The sequence below is a fragment of the Tamandua tetradactyla genome, chromosome 4, assembly GCF_023851605.1.
Source record: "Tamandua tetradactyla isolate mTamTet1 chromosome 4, mTamTet1.pri, whole genome shotgun sequence".
NCBI lineage: Eukaryota > Metazoa > Chordata > Mammalia > Pilosa > Myrmecophagidae > Tamandua > Tamandua tetradactyla.
The window spans coordinates 58,646,612-58,659,231 of record NC_135330.1 but is presented as its reverse complement, the minus strand read 5'-3'; the positions used below and the strand labels follow the sequence as shown (position 1 = coordinate 58,659,231).

Genomic DNA, 12,620 nt, shown 5'->3' with positions numbered 1-12,620 from the left:
CTCATCCTCACAGAGTCTGCATTCTAGAGGAGAAAGAGGTGATAAACAGACACACACAAAAGACAGCAGGTTAGATGGTGCTAAGTATGCAGGCAAATAAAGCAAAAGAAAGCGACAGGATCATGGGGTGGGGGAGAAGTGGCCCTTAGAAAGACAAGCCACTGGTCCACCTCCATCGGTGAGTCAGTTGCAGAATGAGGTGTAATCAGGCCTCCCAACTCCTAGCTCCACCCATGACTGCAATACCCCGCCCCACCCTGCCACCCCTTTCCCTCTCATTCCTAAACAAGCTAGAAAAGGGCCAGGAGACACTTCTCAGAAGGACCACAGGCCTGGCTGGCTCAGCTGCTAGGACAACCTGAGGCCTGGCTGTCCCAGCCTAGCACCCATCTGCTCGTGACTGAGACGCTCTGGCCTCTGGCTTCTCCCACCTCCCCCACGCCAGCAGCAGCTTCTCCCTGCAGCCTGGCTCAGCTGGGCGTGGGCACCTTGCTTCATGCAGCCATTAACACCAGTGTCAAAAAAAAAAAAAAAAAAAAAAAAAAGCAAGGCAGGAGTTTGCAAGGACCAGGGAGCAGGGGATGAACTTTTTGGAGAGATGGAAATGTTCTAAATCATGATTATAGTGGTGGTTAAACAGCTGTATATATTTGTCAAAGCTCATTGCATTTTATTTCATGTAAATTACACCTCAATAAAACTGTCAAAAAAAAAAAAAAGTACGGCAGGCACTGCCTGGATGGAGAGATGTGAGAATGGAATTGAGAGGCAGGGCTGTTCCGTGGGAAGGGCACGTCTGTGCGTGGGGAAGGGACTAGACCGGAGGACCTAGCCTGTCACTTCCAGAAGAAGGACTTCAGGTCTGTCTCTCACTCATGAGTTTCCTGAAAGGTAAGGATTCTTCTCCCCCTAACATCATGACTCGTCTCCCCGGGAGCACGTGGGACCGGGCTCTCTGCTTGCTGGCGGGGAGCTTCCTTGAGCCTCTCCATCCTTGTCTGCTCCAGACTCTCCCCAATCCCTCTAGACGACTCAGGAGCAGATTAGCAACCGAGGCCCAACGTTCAGAACCCAGACCTTGGCGGAGCATCTAGACTGTCCCAGCCCATCATCTGGACTGCCAGACTTAAATTCTGGACAGTTTCTTCTAAGAAACAATTGGCTCTGCTGCCCACAAGCACTTCTCAGCCTGGACCAGGCTGCTGAGTTAGCAGCTGTGTTCTTTCTCTGGGTCTCAGTTTACTCCACTGGCAACAAGAGTCCAATGCCTGAAGATGATACAACTCTTTTTTTTCTTTAAGAGTCTCCATACACATCTCAGGCAGTTTCTCAGTCACACCAGGAGACCAGAGGGAATAAGGTTCTTTCTCACTCATTCTTTCTTAAACACACTGACTCCAGAGAAGTTAAGAGATCCAGATTCAAATACTTTGTAGTTAAGCTACTTCCTTTCCCCTATAAACAGCTCTGTCTTGTAAGGAACCATTTATATGAGCCCTCATTTTGAAACCTGGCATTGTGAAAAGAGCAAGAGATTTACAGTCTCATAAATGTGGATCTCAATTCAGAGACTTCCCTCTGCATAGCAGATATCTGACCTTGGGCAAACTTATTTAAGCTTTCTGAACTTAATTTTTCTCAGGCTTAAAATGGAAATAGTGAAATATGTGAAAGACATGGCACATTTTAGGGGTTCAATAAATGCTAGTTTCCCTCCTCTAATTTAGTCATTCAGAAGAGTCATTGTTTAGCAATGGGATTTATCAATTGGAAAGGATCTTGGAGATTATGCAATTGGATTCTTTAATTTGTCAGAGGAGGAAGCTAGCGCACAGAGAGAGTAAGTGACCTGATGAAATCGCGGCAAAGTATGGTTATTAAATCCTGCTAAATCCCGTACCTCTGGGCCAACCAGGGTCCTGACCGGCTCCTCTCCCCCATGTGCCCACACACCAGTTAGGCTATTTACCTGCTTCTTCTTGAGACTCAGCATTCAGACTATCAGAGGCACTGTTAGCTATGACAATACAAGACTGGGGGTTTGTTCAGGTACTCCTGGGTAGCCGCAGTTTGAACGGTTCCCTATTCATTTCTACATCTCGCCTGGACAGAAGGGAGGGGAAACACAGAGAGGGTAAACCGTTTGCCCGAAGTGACCCAGCGAGTATGACAGCACCCTGCCCAGGCTCCAGGAGTCTCCCTCTCCCACAGCCCTTCCCACCAGCCCCAACGGCCTCCTTAACCCATTTTCTTTGGCCCAGAGTTTCCCAACTCTAGCAGGGAAGGAGTTAATGCGGACCTCCGTTAGGCTCTGCAGGTGCTGCTCTTGAGAAAGAGCCCCTTAGCAGAGTCTGCAGATAATGGGAGCAGGAGAGATAACGAGCTTTCTGTTTTAATTGCAGACGAAACCAGGGTCTGCTTGTTGGAGGGCTTGGACAATTAACACAGCTGGGGCACAGGGGCTGATGAGCCCTGGCTGGGGCCTTCCGCCTGCTGTCTCCTCCACACAAGCAGATCAGGGCTATTACCCCAGCGCTGGCGAGCCTGGGGCAGCACGAGCCAGGCCAAGACACAAAGAACCAGGTGGAGGCTGAGGACCCAACAAATGGGCTGAGCCCCAAGGGTAGAGAGCCATGGTGCTGACACCCAGCTCAGACACCGGATCATGAGAGGATGGCCTGAGTCCCACAAAGCCAGGCCCAGCTCTCACAGGTGCGGCAGGGGACAACCAGGGATGTGGTACACAGTCTCTCCAAAGGCTAGGGAATTGGGAAATAGCAAGGACGAGGGCTTAAAATCAGAGAGAGGGATGTTCGTTTAGATTTTAGGAGAGCAGTTGTGTCTGGGTGGCACGGATCTGGCCCCTGGCCGGCTTTGCAGTCAGCAAGCCAGGACTGCTGACCAGACCGGCCCCAGGGACACGTCTCCACCCTTCTGCGGCACTGCACACTACAGAATAACTCGCTCCTTGAATTTCCCCGCTCCTCGGCCTGTGTGCCAGTCCTAGGCTTTGCCCACTCCCCAACCCTTCCCTGTGTGGGAGAGGCAGGCTGACTCCTGCCTGCCCTCTGTTCCAGAGACCTGAATCAGCTCTGGTGTCTGGCCGGGTTCTGCCAACAGGAGGCAGTAGTAGGACATGGAGGGTGGGCAAAAGAGAGAAACCAGACTTCTCTCCCTCCTTCTGTCTCTGGGCTTCCTGAGTGGCTCCAGCCCCAGCCAGACTGACTCACTGTGGTTCCAGCTTCCACAGGCTTCTGGGTTCCAGTAACCCTCTGCCTAGGGATGGTAGCAGCTTCCTCTTCTGTTTGGCCCTCAGCTCCTCTATCACCCATGCAGGCCAGTCTTCGAATTAAATTTCCTCTCTTGTAAATATGTAATGTGGTTTCTGGTAAGCCTGACTGACATAAACTCATGACTGTCTTTCCCCTTCTCTTGTAGAATCCCTCACAGTAGCCTTCACGGGCTCCTCTTTCGTCATCTCCCTCAAACACGGCAGCTCTGGTCTCAGAATCCTTCGTTTCATTCTTCAACCCCTCTCGGTGAACTGCACATTTTTTACTACCAGTTCTATGTGGTGACTCCCAAATCCTCCCCTCTATGACTTTAACTTCTCTGCTGAGAAGTCACCCCAAATGCGACACAATCAAAGCCAAACTCATTTTCTTTCTCCCCCTCTCAAAACCTGATACGCCTTTTCTCAGTTGGGGATCCTGAGCCAAGGAGCCAACCTCCTCTTTTTGCCGTCATCCATTTCTGCCTCTTAAATATCTCTCAAATCTGTCCCTTCAGTCCACACTCACTGTCTCTGTCCGGCACTCATTTGGACCATTAAGAAAACCTGCTCGTGGCTCTCTGCGTTTCCTACGCTGTTCCCGCCCGGGACGACTGGTCAGGAGCACAAGCCAGACCATATAAGTTCGTGCTCGCTTCGTCAGCTTAACACGATGAACAACCCCTCTGTGATCCAGTGCCACCCCCTCCCCTACCTCTGCCAACATCTCCAGCTTTATCACACCACTGTCTTCTTATGACAGGCCCCAGCCACAGCAAACAACCTGCAGTGAGTTCTCTGAACCACCATGCTGTTTGATGCCTCTAAGTCTCTGTACCTGCTGTTTTCCCTGCTGGAATGCCCTTTCCAATCGTGTCCATCTAGAAACATGTCTGTCTTTCAAAATTTAGCTCAAGCATCACCTACCTCCTCCAAGAAGCCATTCCTGCCCCTCCCTACCCCATCCCATGTAGGGCGGCGGCCCCTCCCCTTTCTTCAAGCTTCCTTCAAGTACTGCAGTTTTCTACTGCAAAACTTAGAATGCAGTATTGGTCTATTTGTTTGTATGCCTCTCTCTTCTGCTAGACCTGCGGTTTTTCAAAAAAAATTCATTTGTCTCTGGATTTTTATGGGCTGGCATAGAAGAGGCGTTTGAAAAATAATTGTGAGGTGACTTCACTTCCAGGAAAACTGAGTAAACATGTTCTTCCCTAATCCTCTCACTAAGTACATCTAAAATCCCTGGATATTATATATAAAACAAAGATAAGAAGACTCTGAAAATGTGAACAGAGACTGGCTAGGGATCTCATGACCCAAGGAACACTACGGTGATGAGTTTACTGGGTTTGCTTTTTTGCTTCATACATCTCAGAGTTGGAGCTGAAGAGGTTGGAAACACCAATGGGCACAGACAAAAATAAAGCCCCCCCCCCCCCAAAATAACCAGCTCTCTCTGCCAAAAGATCAGGAAAGGGGCAGCCTAGGAAGACAGAATATTTTAGTTAATAACTGCCCCACTCCAGCTAAACACCCCAGAAAAAAAAAGCGACCCCACCCTCACCCATGCAAGGGTCAAGTAAGGAATCTATACTTCCACCCTAGCGAGGCCGTAATGAGACACCCCAACACCCCTGCAGGGGTGGTGTCAGAGGAGGCCAAGCAGGGAGTCAGAACTTTTATCTCCTCCTGCTGGCAATAAAGTTACCCTTACCCCCACCCCTATATCAGTGGAGACCATGTAGGAAGCTGGAACTCCCAGCCCTGGCCCAGTTGTAATAAAGTGCAAATAAATAGAATATGTAAAGAAGAACTAAACAGAAATTTAAAAACCCAAAAATACAATAATTGAAGTAAAAAAGCTAAGTGAATGGGCTCAACAGCAGATGAGGATACAGAGAAAAAAAACTGTGAACTGGAAATTAGAATAATAGCTACCACCCAAAGTGCAAATAGACTGAAAACAACAACACAGCCTTAGGGACTTGTGGGACTATAACAAAAAATCGAATATGAAAGTCATGTCATTGGAATCCTAGTAAGAGAAAAGAAAGAAGGAGTGAAAAAGTACTCTAAGAAATAATGACTGAAAGTGTCCCAAATTGGAAAAGATATATAAACCTATACATTCAAGAAGCTGCATGAACCCCAAACAGAATAAACATGAAGAAATCCACACAAACACACATAACAATTAAACTTCTGCAAACTAAAGACAAAGAAAAAAATCTTAAAGCAGCTAGAGAAATATGAAACTTTATTATAAGGGAAAATCCATTTGAATTACAGTAGCTTTCTCATCAAAAGCCATGGAAGTTGAAGGATGTGGCACTATTTTTTTCAGGTGTTAAAAGAAAAGAACTGGCAACCCAGGGAATCCTATACCCAGTGAAAATATCCTTCAGGAATAAAGGGGAAACTAAGACATTTTCAGATAAAGGAAAACTATGAGAATGTGAAGCCATAAAATCTATCCTAAAAAAATGACTAAAAAGGAAATTCTCTAAATAGGAAGGAAATGATAAAATAAGGAATTTTAGAATATCAGGAAGGAAGAAAGAACCCATTAAGCAAAACTATGGCTAAATACAATAAGCTTTTCTTCTCCTCTTTAATTTTCTAAAGTATGTTTGATGATTGAAGCAAAAATTATAACACTGTTTGATGTGGTTCTAAATGTATGTAGTAGAAATACTTAAGACTACTATATTGTAAATGGAGAAGGGTAAAGGTAGGTAAGGTTTCTGTACTTAACTTAAACTGGTTAAATGACTGTGATAAGTTATGTATATATAAGGTAATAACTAGGACAATTATCATAAAGCTATGAAAAGAGATACCCTAAAAATATTACAAATAAATTAAAATAGAATTCTAAAAAATGTCCAAGTAGATCACACAAAGGCAGGATAAAAAAATAGAGAAATGAAAAGCAGAGAGAACAAACAGAAAACAAAAAATAAAACGGCAAACTTAATCCCTAGTATATTAATAATTACCTTAAATGTGAATAACCAATTACCTTAAATGTAAATAATCTAAATACACCAATTAAAAGACAGACATTGACTGAATGCATTAAAAGCATGACTCAACTATAAACTGTCTGTTAGCAACCCACTTCAAATATAACAACACAGGCAGCTCAAAGGTAAAGGAATGGAAAAGACATACCTTGCGAACACTAATCAAAGAAAGCAGAAGTGGTTTTGCTAATAACAGAGCAAAGAAAATTACTAGAGACAGAAAGGGATATTATATAACAATAAAAGAGCTAATGAATTAAGAGGACATGGCAATTCCAAATATGTATGCTGGTGCTGGAGCAACTGAACATCCACAGGCAAAAAAGAAAAAAAAGAACTTTGATCTAACTCATACATTATATAAAAGTAAACTCAAAATGGATCTTTGACTTAAATGGGAAACATAAAACTATAAAACATTTGGAAAAAATATAGGAGAATATCTTTGGGATCTAGGACTAAGTATAGAGCTCTTAGACTTGACAACAAAAGCATAATCTATAAAGAGAAAAATTGACAAATTGGGGTTCATCTAAATATACAACTTTTGCTATGCAAAAGACCCTGTTAAGAAGATGAAAAGACAAACTAAAGAATGGGAGAAAATATTTGCAAACCACATACCCAACAAAGAATTCTTGTATTTGTGTGTGTATGTAAACAACCTAATTAGAAAATGGGCAAAAGACATGAAGAGACATTTCACTAAAGAGAATTCACAGACAGCAAATAAGCACATGAAAAGAGATTAAATTTCACAAGCCAACAGGGAAACAGAAATTAAAAACACAATGAGATATCATTGCACGACTTTCAGAATGACTGAAATTTAAAATAACAGGTGACAACACCAAGTGTTGGTGAAGATACAGAGAACCTGGATCGCTCACACTGTGCTGGTTGAACTGTACACCCACTTTGGAAAACAGGATGGCAGTTTCTTCAAAAATTAAAAAAATTAATTGCACATGCCACAGAAATAAAGACTTATATTCATACAAAAACCTCTACACAAATTCTTATATCAACTTTATTTATAACAGCCAAAATGTGGAAATAACCCACATGACCCTCAATGGTTGAATGATTAACCAATACTGGTTCATCCATACCATCGAATACTACCCAGTAACAAAAAGTTACAAACTATTGATACACACAAGAACTTTGATGAATCCAGAGAATTATGCTGAGCAAGAAAAGCTAATCCAAAAATTTATATTCTGCATGATTCCATTTATATAACATTTTTGAAATGAAAGAATTAATAGAAATGGAGAAGAGAGGGGTGGTTGTCAAGGGGTTGAGGAGGGGCTGAGGGAAGGAGAGAAGTGGGTGTGACTATAAAACATGATCCTTTGGTGATGGAAATGTTCTGTCACTTGACTGTATCAATGCCAATATCCTGGTTGTGATATTTTACTACAGCTCTGCAAGATGTTGCCACTGGAGGAAACTGGGTATTGGGTGCATAGGAGTCTCTGTGTTATTTCTTACAAGTTAATGTGAATCTATACATATCTCAAAACAAAAAGTTCAATAAAAAAATAATTCTGAAAAGCATGTAAGAATAAATAAATAAGTGAAAGAACACGTGAAGTTAGAGAAGATATACTCTGCACCTGGAGATCAAGGACCAAGATGCAAATATATGCTCTGTTCCAGGGTTTCTCTAATTTGTACTTTCCCTTTCTTCCTTTATAATGAACTCAAGAAACACTTGATCAAAGAAATATTCCCTAACTGACCTTGGATTTTGGTATGCTATCACTCCATGTTTCTGCAGCATTCATGTTCATTTTAAACGTTAGGTATTTATTTGTCCTTACTTAGGCACGGAGTCTCCTTCTAAAATAAGTAGTTTGGGGATTTTTCAGACATACGTAACATCCCTCTGGACATCCTTCTCCCCAACAGAATTTGACACCCAGATCTGCCATCTTCAGTGGATTTGATGCTTCTAAATGCTACATGTCAATAACTATTGGCTGAATTGAACTGGACATGCTCTAACTGCCCTGATGCACAGGACCAGATCCCACGGCTCAGCAGATAATAGGCAAACAGGCCACGAGGCAACGAATCTAGGAGACGGAGGGACGCAAGGGTGGAAAGAGACACGGCATCAGACTAAGAAGTACTCGGGCGTCTACCAGTGACCTTGAAGACACATCTGCCTAAGCCTCTGTCTCTGATTCTCTCCGCAGCTGCTACCCGAATTCATCACCATGAAACGGGGTTAGAAACCTGTTCAGAGCAGAGCAAAGGAACCATCTCAACCTGCATCAGGAGGACATCAAAGGAGAGAGCAGCGTCATGCCCGAAGACGGGCCTTCATGGGAGCAGCTGTGAAGTCTGTGGCTTGTCCAAGCAGGATTTAGACCAGAACCTGAGCACTTTACAGTTTCCTCTCCCCATGCCTGGGGAGGTGGAGGGGTCTCAAATCATGGTGTGGCCTCCAGTGCTCTCTTCCTTCCATGCCCCCTGGCCAAGTGCAACATGTGCCCCAGCCTGAGAGCAGGGGCCAAAGCCAGGTGGGGGCTGGCAACAGGCTCTGTCAGCTCTGCCTGAGGCAGAGAATTTGTGCAGGTGACCAAGGGAGAAGGAGAATCAAACTCACCCCATTGGTAATGGTGCTGGGAGTGGCACAATGAAGGTTCTACCTAGTTCCTGGCAGTAGCAGCAGAAATAATCTGAGCAGGCTTCTTGCGCCATGCCTTGGGCTGCACTTCTGACTACCAGCTTCCTTTGTGTGCAAGGTTGAATTGTGTCCCCCCAAAAGGTATGTTGACATCCTAGCCCCAGCACCTCAGAATGTGACCATATTTGGAAATAGGATCATTACAGATGGAATTAGTTAAGAATGAGGTCATTCTGGAATAGGATTGCCTCTAACCCAATACAACTGGTACTGGTATAAGAAGAGGAAAAGAGACAGACAGAACACAAAAGAGAAGACAGCCACCTGGAGACAGAGGTAGAGACTGGAGTTATGCTCCCACAGGCCAAGGAATGCCTGAGGCCACCAAAAGCCAGAAGAGAAGCAAGGAAGGGTCCTTCCCCTAGAGCCTTCAGAGATAGCGTGGCTCTGTCAACACCTTGGTTTTGGACTTGCAGCTTCCAGAACCGTGAGACAATGCATGTCTCTTCTTTTGAGGCACACAATTTGTGGTACTTTGTCCCAACAGCCTCAGGAAACTAATATACTTTGGAACCTGCAAGTTTTCCAAGCCTGGTTCCCCAGCCTTCCCACCAATTCAGTAAGTAATGAGTACACCTCTGACATGTTCTTTTTCTGTGAAGGTAAACAGGGTTGGGTTCCTTCGTTTACTAACAGGAGTCCTGATGGTCCAGGGCGGGACTGATGAGCGCTCAGAGATGCCGACCTCCACACGCTCTCTGAGCTGCCCCATGCTGACTGAGAGCACTGGGCACACATTACTCCTTCTGCCTGATGGTCGCTCCCTGCCAATGACAGCTTGGCTCGAGTCCATCATACTTCAGAGGTCAAATCAAGTGCCGCCTCCTCCACAGGGCCCTCCTGAATCTCTCCATGGGAATAGTCTCTTCCTGGAAACTCCGCAAGCACCTTCCCTGACTCTCTCTCTCAGGGAATTTACCACCTCCACCTCAGATTATGGAATGTATATGCATTTCTTATCTCACTTCTGGATGGTGAATCCCCTGCTGCTTCCCCAGCGCCCAGTACAGTTTTCCACGTTGAAAAGAGCTCAGTAAATGTTTGTAAATAGAACGCTACAGTTTTTCTAGATTGGAGTTCTTAACTTGGGATCCAGATGCCCACGGACTGAATGCAATGTGTATTTCTTGGACACAATGCGCATAGCTTTCATCAGATTCTCCAAAGGGCCCCAGGACCCCACATCAATTAATAACAGATAATATTTGCTGAGTGTGTTCTATGTACCTGGCTCTATTTTACATACTTTTCACATTTTAGCTCATTTAATCGTACAAGAACCTTAGGAGGTAGGCACTACTATTATCTTCATTTTACAGATGAAGATACAAAGTTCAGAAAGGTTAAACAGCTTACCCAAGGTTATACAGCTAGTAAGTGGCAACCCTAGATTTCAAACTCAGCAAGTGTGGGCCACATCAACTCTCTGAACAACTGTGCTATAGGTCTCTGTTAGAATCTCTTGGACAGAGTGGTGGGCTGGGCTGGACTGGGCTATTGAGAGACTGGGTAGGCCATAAGGCTGGGTTGGGGCAGCTGAAGGTTTGTGGACTGGGTAAGGCGGGCAGTAGCTGTAAGGCGAGTGTGCACCAGCTGCCTTCTGGGAAATGCTGGGTCTCAGCGTCAGTGGGGGCCATGCAAAGCCACATGAGCTGCCAGGGCCAGTGGCTCACAAACCCACTGCTGAGCTGGTCTTGGTTTTCTTGTGGCCATCCCCAGGGCAACCACATTGGGAGTCATCTGCAAGGGAAGGGGGGACAGCAGTGTGGCTTGAAGCAGAAGACAATCTGGGCTGTCCTCTATCATTATAGAGGGCTGGGACTGCAAAATGGATTGAGAATGGGTGGATGGGAGAGTGACAGAAAGGTTGGGGAGGGAACTGATGCTTTAGTGAGACACTGTGCTAGGAAGGCAGGAACTGTATATGGATTTCCATGGGGTCACATGTCCCCTTTTCAAAGATTTGCTTGTGTTTCCTTCTTTCTTTCCGTCCTTTGAAACGGAATGAGTATGGCATGGGCACACACACACACACACACACACACACACACACCAGAACATGAAAAGTTCTTTGGGTTTAGCAGCCATATTCTGGGAAATCAATAATCTACAGTCAGCACCCTGTGGTCTGCTTTGGCTGTTATGTCCTCTGACTCAGTCAGGGTGTCTGTCCTCAATGGAAATTCCTCAAGGACAGAGCCTAGGCATGTGTAATTCAATCTGAGCTTAATCAACACAAATATATACTACATCAGGGTTTCAGACAAAGTTTGGTTGTTTACTTTCAAGGGAAGGGCTCTTCCATGGAATTGTCCCAACGATTACATCATTTTCAGATGGAGCTGGTCCTGGGAAAGCAGGGGTGCTGGGTAAATTGTCAGGCTCAGGCTTCTATGGAGGTAGGATGGGCAGGGGTGGAGGGGGGTATGGAGGGACACACGCTGACAGCATGGGAGGAGAAGGCTATCAGGGCAGGGGAAGGAATGAAGCCCAAGAGGAGCTCAACTGGGCACCACCCCATACCCCGGGACATCTCCTGAGCAATGAGGATTTCTGTTCGGGGGAAAAAAATCTCTGCTGTGTCCACCACTGCACAGCTTAGAGAGAGCCACCACCTTTACTGCCTGGGTTGACTCTTAAACGACTTGATAGGAGGCCAGACAGGTTTTACTCCAACTCCTGACCTTGCCATCCCATACAACACTGCTCTTGAGTTGCCACAGAGGCCAGCTCAGGACTCACAGTCCTACAGACTAATGCTGCTCTGGCCACCACAGACCCCCACTAGGTGCATGTCACATGCCTCAGCCATGAGTTGTCCAAATATCCCTGCTCCCCCCGTTTCCTCGCCATCTTGTCATGAATCACCTATCGCGGATTTGGTTCCAGACCACTGCAATAAGGCGAATATCACCATAAGGCAAGTCACACAAATTTTTTGCTTTCTACGTGCATATAAAAGTTATGTTTACACTATACTGCAGTCTATTAAGTGTGCAATAGCATTATGTCTCAAACGAAAATTTTCATACATTAATTAAAATGTGATGCAGAGACACAAAATGTCCATGTGTGTTCCACATGCTGTTGGAAAAAATAGCACTAATAGAATTTCTTGCCACAAGCCTTTAATTTGTAAAAGCAACAACAACAAAAAAATGCAGTATCTAGAAAGTACAGTAAAGCAAAGCACAATAAAACAAGGTGTGCCTGTACTTTTCTCCCTTAATCTCTGCTCACACTTGCATCCATGAACAACCTAAATAAACTCTCTTGTACAGGGCCTTTTGCCTGGAAGGAGGTCAAGGAATGTTAGCTAACGTTGGCTGGATTAACGAATGAACGAGCGATTGAATGAACAAATGAATGCACTGTAAACAGTTCCCTCTGGGTGCATAAGGCACAGCAGATATTTCCTTTTCACTGGAGGGCAGTACCAGGCTATCAGTAACACATCCGGTATTGTTAATCACTTAAATCTTTTGCAACCTTCCATGTGATCAACAATTCTGTAGAGAACATTGTCGCAGCGAGAACTCTGCCCACATTGATGACCATTTACTTAGGATAAATTCCTATGTAATCTTGCTTTAATAGTGGGATAAACAAAACCAAATTAGGA

The 12,620-nt window shown here is 44.9% G+C and overlaps 1 protein-coding gene across 5 annotated transcripts in view; it reads right to left on the bottom strand.

The window, feature by feature from the left end:
- NAV1 (neuron navigator 1) overlaps positions 1-12,620 on the bottom strand; it is a 277,062-nt gene that overhangs the window by 236,607 nt on the left and 27,835 nt on the right. The gene's annotated exons all lie outside the window — the stretch shown is intronic.